At 36.1% G+C, this 9,940-nt stretch overlaps 1 pseudogene; it reads right to left on the bottom strand.

Annotated features, from left to right (window-relative positions):
- Positions 1 to 9,593, bottom strand: part of LOC137659769 (uncharacterized) — a 23,595-nt pseudogene extending 14,002 nt beyond the window's left edge.
- Positions 9,594 to 9,940: the final 347 nt, after the last annotated feature.

Raw genomic sequence — 9,940 nt, 5'->3', positions numbered from 1 at the left:
GAAGAAGTGTATAGGGTAGCTGTTTGTGTGTCTTCATTCATAAAGTAGCTAAATGACTGGAATGTCTAGTAACTACATCATACTACAGTAGAGTATCAATGAGTGAGAGGGCTTTTAGTAATGACGTCTACATAGTCTCTCTCTGGATGCGTCTAAATTTAGCTAAATTACCCTTTCAATTTCTTAGATTAACTATGGTAAGTGCCTTTATTATTCACATTAGACATTATAGCATATTTTTGCCAATTAGGCTGTGGCTTCAAATACCTATTTCCAACATGTGACCCATATTCGATGTTTTAGTAGGATTTTATCAGCGAAAATCAATTGGACACTGCCAAGAAATGCATAGTAGTAGCCGTATCCTTACCAGGCGATCCCCCCACCTTACAAAACCCTTTTTGTACTTAGGTTGGATGGTAAAGGTGAGCTGCCATTTTAAAGAATGCATGGAGCCTATGGTTCAATAATTTAAAATGCAATTTAAGATAAGCAAGAGACATGGATCCAACAGACTACACCGTTTTCTCACTTCTTGCTTTTGAACACAACATGCCTTCTGTCATACCGAAATGCTTTCTTGTTAATATCAAGTGCCGACTTGATATTAACAAAGAAAGGTGGGGCAAATAGTGTCACTTACACTTTTAATATCACTGTCACCTTGTCAGAACTTTATTATTCTTTCGGTGTTACCAGGATAATGCAAAACAAAATCTTTATGATTTAGATAACAACTGAGACAAGAACTTGGGAGAGGATCCACAGAAATTGATGTAAAAGTAGATGGTAGATTAGAAAAAAGACTGAAAAATTAGCGGTGGAAATTATTTGAAAAGTGTTAGTTTCCCTTCAGTATATAGTCTTTGTTAGTTTCCTAGTAAAACTGTCACCTGATTGGATATTCAAGTCACGTGATTCTAGTTTCGTTAAAATACTACTCCCAATTAAAATGTGGATAATTATTACTTGTTTAAAAATAATGACATTTAGGTGATGTCTTCCTATGTAGAATGCAGTCAATGATGTAATAATGAAATAATCTCTGTTTTAACGTACAGTACAAACGAAGAAACGAGAGCATAGTTTGAAGAGGAATTTAAGAGAGTTTTTCAGGCGGGCCAAATTTAATTTTGATTTTTAAACGCCTTCGGGACCTAGCACCGGTTTGATTTATACATTAAACGAAACTTTCGATTTTCCTTTTTTTAATGAAAGTACTTATATTTGATAACTTGCTGACGGAGCAGACGGTAAGAATTACAATGGATTTCTTTACAGCAGTGGATATTGTAAGAAAGGCATCATATTCTCCAAGGTCTTTATGGAAGCCAAATTCTAAACCTGCAAAGAGATGATCACCTTCAGCAAACCCATTTAGACGTTTTCTCAAAAGATGTTTAAACACATTTACCCAAGCCTCCAATCAGGGGAAAAAAATAAATAGAAAAAAAAATATCGGTATCTTGCGGAAAAGAACATAACATATGAGGTACAAGATCGGCGATCTTTATTATAAAAAAAAAGAAGAAGAAAAAAAAAAGAATACTAGCATTTGATTCCACACCTCCACAAGCATTAAAGTCCATTTTGAGGGTTTTAATTTCAAAGGACCGAAAACCTAAATTAGTTAGTTCTGCCTCAGGAAAAACATTAATGAGGATGCTAGACTTTCTCATTACTCTGTTCACTGTCAAACGCATCAGCCAAAACAATTGTCTTTTAAAATTAACTATGAGTGACCGAGCATTGTGATCAAGAAAAGAAGGAACTGATAAGTCTACACCTATGAAGGAAGTTATTATCTGAAACTTGCAACGATATACAATTTAATGGGGCATGGTATATTGAATAGATTATTTAGTTCAAATTTAATTACAACAGTCAAAATGAATTGAAATTTACAACTTATGCCAATGAAATGTAATTCCTTTGATTGATAGAATCCTTGTCCTTTGTGCACTGTAACCTTTCCAAACTGTGCTACTCTTGGAGTGATAACATTACTCCAGACATCTCTCCAGCACAACATAGTGACCACTGATTTTTTTTATAACCTGACAATTACAGAATAAAATTTGTAATAAAGGCCAAGGCCTTCTATGGTTTAGCCCAAGGCGTAAGTCTTTACTGCTTATATCAAAAGGCAAATATAAGTTAAAAGTGCAGTAACCTTGATAGCAATCTTGAAATAATCCTAGCCTTTAGCTTAGCACGATTGCTAGATTTAGGCTATCTTAATACAAAACTAACGTTTTTTATTAGGTTAAGTACCATGTTTAAAATTCAATAAGTTATTTTTTTTCAGTGCTTAGTCTTCTTAGTTATCATGTAAGCAAGTTCGATTGTCTATCCTAAGGTTTTATGTTTTCAGCGTTAATACATGAAAGAAAACCGTTGTTTATTAGCTTAACCTATAATTCTTAAACTTCGGTAAGTTATGCACAAGTTCATGAGAAAATAGCAGTGAAAACGCCAATGATTACATTCCTATTAGATATCATGAACTATCTGGTAATGTTGTTATTGGATGTGCTAAGTTAGGTTAATGAACATATTAAATTCAAATCTATGCAACATGAATATTGACTAAACACGCGTAAATGTTACTCGATTCTCACCTCCAAACTGCTATAAACCCGGTCCCCTTTTCTTCATAATCCTTCGATACTTCATTTGTTGATTTTCGCCTTCGTTGTACACCATTGGGTAAAATTATAGAACAATATGGGACATCATTTCTAATTTGAAAAACAACCTTTCCATCAGCAAATAGTGTGCTTTCAACGATTTTGACCGTTATTACCACGGCTATTGAGCCGTTTTACCGTTATGGACAACCCCCTTCCTGAGGGAGACAGGTGGGAACCTGGGACTTTGGGTGTGCAAAAAAAAAAGGACAAAACGTGATTATTAAACGCTTTCGAAATTTTTGAAAGGCCACAGAACCTAACAAACCCACCTAATCTAACCTTGTAGCTCCTAGGTCATAGACCTAGCAGCTTGGGTGCAACCCCGGGTAACCCTTCCTAGGTCACAGACCTAGCTGGGGCCAGCCCCCCCTGGACCCCCACTCCCAGGTCACAAACTAAAAGTAAATCACTAATAAATCGTTACCAGAATTGCACTTGGGAAACTTTAACCTTTGAGGAATAACACAATGATTTTTTTTTTTAATCATTCACTAGACCAGGAGTACTGTGATAATCAAATTGAACCTTGGCTATAGAATCGAAATAGCCACAGGAGGTGCTATCACACATTGTTACGTTGGACTCCATAACTCATACCCAACAAGTAAAGCAGGCCATACACGCAGAGGATTGGCATGCTAATTTGATCGTGATTGCGCTAATTCTTAAACAGGACAAACCCAGCATGACTAGCCTGCCTTCTCTTCCTGTCATGATGTTTGACCGGACAGCCCAATCCCGTCATGATTGGCAGTATGGCCTGCCAGTCTCCTGCGCGTTTGGGCACAATCTAACAGGCTGACGGGGTTGACTCCCCTATTGTGACACGTACAGTATTCCATACTTCGTCCCCTGGTCGGAGTGCTTCTTTATATTTTTAAGATAAATTGATTTTATTTCACTTGTCTGTGATATTATGCATTTCATTGCTCTTTATATTAGGTTTTCCCCTTACATTTTCAATCACCAAGTTATGATCTCCTTTTTCATAGTATATTCTATATTTAAAACCACAGTATTCTGCCTTATTCGTGCAATAGTATTCTGTATTCTGATTAAAAAAGATACTGAAACAAAGGGAAGAAAATTAATATTCTGATAAAGTTTTACCAAGTTTCTTCATAGGAAAAGACGAAGTTGCAAAATATGGATAGAGGATAAATTAAATAGCTACTGATAATTCTATTAACTTATGTAAATCTCTCTAACATTTCTCTCTGCCTATGTAAACGTTATCGTTTTAAAATTTCTATAAATTAATGCGAAAAAAGTACGTCTAATTAAGAGTGCAGTAGTGCTTCAGCATGAGATAATCTCCAGAAAGGTCTAAAAATCCATTTATGATATTTCTCTCAGGAGACACTTGGACTCTTGGATTAATGGGGATAAACGGAAAAGATAATCGTATAATGACTTCCAAAAAAATGATTACGTTAACAACGTAGCGGACAATGCTCTACCACGTAGAGGCCAACAGAGAATGTCTATTACGTTCCTTCATATGATTATTTCAAGACAGATTTCATAGATTTATATTCAGTAAAAAATAAAGAAAGTAAAAAGCACCAACATTTGGCATTTTCAAAAATTAGATGAAGGCTACCAATTGTACTTGATACTAGGCAACGTACCAAATTTAGTTAACAAGAACCAAAAATGTAATCATGTGTGCCCAATCGTCTTGAACTAAGCAGGATAGTCCGTAGCGTGTGTGGACATTTCTCACAGGATTTGAGCGTCACTCCAATCCTTAAGGACAAGCTGTACGATCAGTGCTCTGCGTGCATGGCCGGCTTAACATAACTACAAAGGAACTGAAGAGTTTTCGGAAGAAAATGGGATGTGTCACAGAAGTGCCTACGTCACACTTAATCATTCATACAGTACATTCCCAAATATGGTAAACATGTGTAATTCAATTGCTAGAGAGAATATGGAAGGAGGTCTTGTGCGGGATTTAGTATACGTCCCAGAGAATAATGTCTAGAGAAGAAAACGTTGGTAATTTTATACAATAGCTCCACCAGCAAGTTATCAAATTTAAGTACTTTCACTCAAAAAAAAAAAGAAAAAAAAAGAGAGAAGTCCAAGGTTTTGTTTGATATAGAAATCCAAGTGGCGCTTGGTCTGGAAGTGGTTTAAAAATCCAAATGAAATTTGACCCAGTTCGATTTCATAGCTCTTCAGACTGAGCTCTCGTTTGTTCGTCTGTATGTTAAAAACATAGATTATGTCATTATTACATCATCGATTGTATTTTGCATAGCAAGACGTCCCCCAAACGTCATAGTTTTTTACCAACGATGATTATCCACATTTTACTTGGGAGTAGCATTTTAACAAAACTAGAATAACGTGACTTGAATACCCAATCAGGTGCCAGTTTTACTAAAAACTAAACACTTTTTTAAAGATTTTCTTTTGCATCACTGTGGTAACATCGAAAGAATAAAAAAAGTACTGCTAAGATCACTGCGTTATTAAAAGTCAAAGTGACACTATTTGCCTCGCCTGTGGTTCTAAGTGCTGAGTTGAGATTACCAAAAAAACATTTCGGTGTGACAGAAGGCATGTTTTATTAAAAAACAAGAAGCGAAAAAGGGTGTTTTTAAGTATCCATTTTTAAGGGAACTTAGTTTGAAAAGTCTCATATTATTATTATTATTATTATTATTATTATTATTATTATTATTATTATTATTATTATTATTATTATTATTATTATTATTATTATTATTACTTGTTAAGCAACAACTCTAGTTGGAAAGGGAGGATGCTAAAAGCCCAGGGACTCCAACAAGGAAAATAGCCCAGTGAAGAAAGAAAAGAAGGACAAATTAAATATTTCAAGAAGAGTAACAACATTAAAATAGATATCTCCTATATAAACTATGAAAATAAAACTTTAACAAAACAAGAGGGAGAGAGATAAGATACAAAAGTGTGCCCGAGTGTACCATCAAGCAAGATAATTCTAACCCAAGACATTGGAAGACCATGGTACAGAGGCTATGGTACTATCCAAGACCAGAGAACAATGGTTTGATTTCTCTTCTATCCTTACCAAGATGAAAGGGGCCACTGAACAATTACAGAGCAGCAGTTAACCCATTCGTTGAAGAATAATTGTTTGTTAATCTCAGTGTAGTCAGGTGTATGCAGGCAGAGGAGAATATGTAAATAGATAGACTAGACCATTCGGTGTGCGTGTGTACCCAAGGGGAAAATTAACCATAACGAGAGAGAAGGATCCAATATAGTAATGTCTGGCCAGTCAAAAGACCTCATAACTCTCTAGCGGTATCATCTTAACGGGTGGCTGGTGCCCTGGCCAACCTACTATCTGTTACTTGTATATGAATATATTGCTGTTAGATTTAGTTATAAATTTGCGGAAATAGAATCAAGAATATCTCACAAAACTACAGTTGGTGCTCATTTATTCGTGAGGTTATTGTGTATTGGGTAATAAGTCAGATAGGTGCAGCTCACCTTTACCCTCCAACATAAGTAGGGCTTTAGGCGGTCTTAAATTGAATATGGCTGTGTAAGGGATGGTTGCAGGGAGCTGACCCCCTCCCCCTCCGCTAGGTAATGATACGGCTACTACTATGAGATTCAGGGCCTCTGTAACACGGTTTTTTCGCAATATTTTTTTTTTTTATCTCTGAATTTCATATATGTAACGCTTATTCAGAATGCACATTATATCTACTCATGAATTTTGACTATATTCTGCATTACGTAGGTTGAATAAATTTGGTACTTATAATGTAAAAGTAACGTTTTTTGAAGACGGGCCAACTTACTCAGAGAAAAGGTTTCGAATGCACTTGTTACATAACCTATGACGGCATTCCTTACCTCTTTCTCGATCGATGATTGGCTATACGTAACGAAGGCTATACCTCTGCCAACAATGACACACTAGTTTAAATAAAAGCAAAGCAGTACATCTTTATGAACTCTGAAACCTCTCCAATGATAATTGTCATATTGAACAAACCAACAAAATATGTTAATAAATACAAAAACACTTCGATTATTAGTCTAACTCCCAAAATAAGTTTCCTAAGAAATTACAGTCTACTTTACAGGTCACAATCAGATTGACAAGGTGTAGGGAATAGTTGGTAATTTTCAAAAACGTAGTAGACAAGCTTGATTTGATAACTGCCATATCCAATGTCAAGCAATTTTTATTTATTGTCTATCTACCTACCTATTTACTCTAAAAAAAAAAAAAAAAAAAAAAAAAAAAAAAAATTAGCCGGTACCGTATTTTGGCTTTAAACCTTCACCAATAATTATAGTCAGAATGATGACTTCATGAGGCTCCATCCACTTTGGCCTCGTTATAATTCAGGAGAGCACTGAAGGCTATCATGGGCATTGTTGGATCAGAAAATTTAAATTTTGGCTACAAAAACTCATTTCTCGAGTAGATGTAAGAAGTGCTAAATGATCCTCAAGGATCCCAGCAGTTGGCCTAAACATTTAATTCATGTATACTACTGTTGCGGCACTACTGCTACTGTAGTATTACTACGCTAGCACAGATACCCCACCCACATTATGTATCGTTCCGCCATTCATAAAGTCTTTGTCATGTTTTTTCCCTGTGCAATAAGCCATGGCCTCCTCAGAAATTAAGTTGAACATTAGATGATAGGTTATTTCATTAAGCTGACAAATAATGGCAACTAGGTATGTTATTGCCGATGTTGAAGCTAAAGATAAAGTATGGTATCATTCCTTCATTGCATTATCATCTTTATTACTATTTGTTTTGCTACATGTAGTAATTATTTTAAAGGATAAATGAATTATGTTCACTTTACTTCTATAAATTTCCATTAGATGTACAAATAAAACTCCTAAAACTATTCATGATTTATTTACAAAATGCAGTCATCATCACTCTCGAGGAAAAGATCATATTCCCCGTCCTCATCGTCACTGGCCAGGCTAATGATGACTGGTTCTACTGTCTCTCTGATATTGTCCGACTCCCAATATTCCTCTTCGAAATGACGGGATTGCCGAACTGCTCCTGCCCACACTTCTGGGGTAACAGAAAGCCTGGCTTCCTCCAACCTGTCCTGCAGGTCTGATCGAGTAAATCGACGGAGGGAGGAACGTACGTGTCTCTTCATGAACCCCCACACCTGTTCAATTGCATTGAGCTCGGGGTGAGCGGGGGGCAAACGCACAACCTCATGGCCCCATTCACGGATGTTGTTGTCAATCTCATACCTTCGCTCCGGCCGATTCTTTTGGAAAATAAGAAGCAGCTCCGAGCGTGTGGCAGAAGGTCGGAACGATATCTTGCGCTGTTCTAGCCACCTGACGAGAGAACATGATAGAACATTAATACCTTAAAGATAGATCATAAATTGTTACATGTAGTACAAGAAATAAAGTGAAATTTGATCAAGTTCCCAGTAAAATAGGTTAATTGACTCTGCGAACAATTTATATATATATATATATATATATATATATATATATATATATATATATATATATATATATATATATATATATATATATATATATATATATATACATATATATATATATATATATATATATATATATATATATATATATATATATATATATATATATATATATATATATATATATATATATATATATATATATATATATATATATATATATATATATATATATATGTATATATATATATATATATATATATATATATATATATATATATATATATATATTGGAAGTCATTATAATTACCTGACGAGATCTGCCTTTTTGGTTGCTGATGTGGGGCATCGACTCTCCTCGAGCAGTGTGCTATGATATGGTGTATTATCAAGCACAAGTACAGATGGCTCGGGAAGGGATGGCAGAAGTTGCGTCGTTAGCTACTGTTTGAACAACTTTGCATTCATCTCGCCATGGTAGTCTCCCTGATTGGTCTTGGCCAGGTAACACAGGTATGAACCATCTATAAAGCCCTCATTCATGCCAGCTGCCACCACCACAAAACGCTCACCTTCTCCAGGAGGAACCTGACGACTGTAAGTGGGGCTGGTGATATCCTGCGTAGTGTCTGCCCATTCCCTGTTGTGGGCCATCCTTGTCGTGAACCAGGTTTCATCTATGTAAAAGACCACTCTCCCCTCCTCCCGCAGGCGTCGTAGATCACGGAGAGCAGTTATCCGGCGGCATACAATTTCCAGAGATTCCTTCCTTACATACATCTTACGTTGGGGAGTTTTATACTTGAATCCCATAGAATGCAAGAGTCGAAGTACTGAAGCCCATGATGTCATTTCTGGAATAATGCCAGCTGTTTTGAGGTCATTTGTCAAGGAACCAACAGTAAAATGCTCCTTTTCGGCAAACTTTCTGTGGATACAGCGACGAATGACACCAATCGTAAAGTTATCAAAGACAGGTGGCACTTGTGATCCTGATGATGGTGAAGGAACGGAACTGGAAGCACGGTTGACGGTGACCCTTACTGCACCTGCAGTCATGCCCAAAACATAGCCAACACGGTCGTACGGCCTAAGAAGAAGAAAGAAAATTATATCGGATGATCCGTTGGTCTGATGTAGATTTTAGCACCAAATTCTTATTTCAACAAAAATAGTTATATAAAGACTGTCTACAAACAATCTCTCTCTTTCTCTCTCTCTCTTGGTGGCATAGTGAATAGTTAATGGAAATGTTCAAAAGCCTGAATGACATTACAAGTATTATAATCATGTTATGCTAAATACAAATCAGACCATGAACATTGGATTTAAACTAGAAACTGAATAATTACCTATTCAGGCTATAGTAAATATGGCCACGGGCTTTCTCTTGACTGTGTAAAGTTGCAAGTCGTAAGACAAATGCAGTTTTGCAACCACGGGGCAATTCCAAATCTTGTTAGCCATTCTTGACTGTTATGGGTTTCAGAGCCAATGGAACAAGGTGAATGGGTGTCTGGTGGATGGGCAGGGCAAAATTTTGTCAAAAGGTGTTTACGTTGCTTACGTAATGAATGTTTTCGACTCTTGGCTCGTTATCACTGGCCATGGCGTCGGCTAAATCATTTTTACTCGATAAAAATTAAAACTATCGGGTTTAGGTATTGATAATGCTGACAAAATTTGTGTGTGGTTGTAAAATATACATATGTCAACTTTCAGCTACATCCAATGCTTTGATAAGGAGCAAAGTCCAAAAAACCGTGTTACAGAGGCCCTGAATCT

The sequence above is a fragment of the Palaemon carinicauda genome, chromosome 20 (assembly GCF_036898095.1).
Source record: "Palaemon carinicauda isolate YSFRI2023 chromosome 20, ASM3689809v2, whole genome shotgun sequence".
In the NCBI taxonomy this organism is placed as follows: Eukaryota; Metazoa; Arthropoda; class Malacostraca; order Decapoda; family Palaemonidae; genus Palaemon; species Palaemon carinicauda.
The sequence above is the reverse complement of the archived record's forward strand: the minus strand, read 5'-3'. Positions and strand labels throughout refer to the sequence as shown.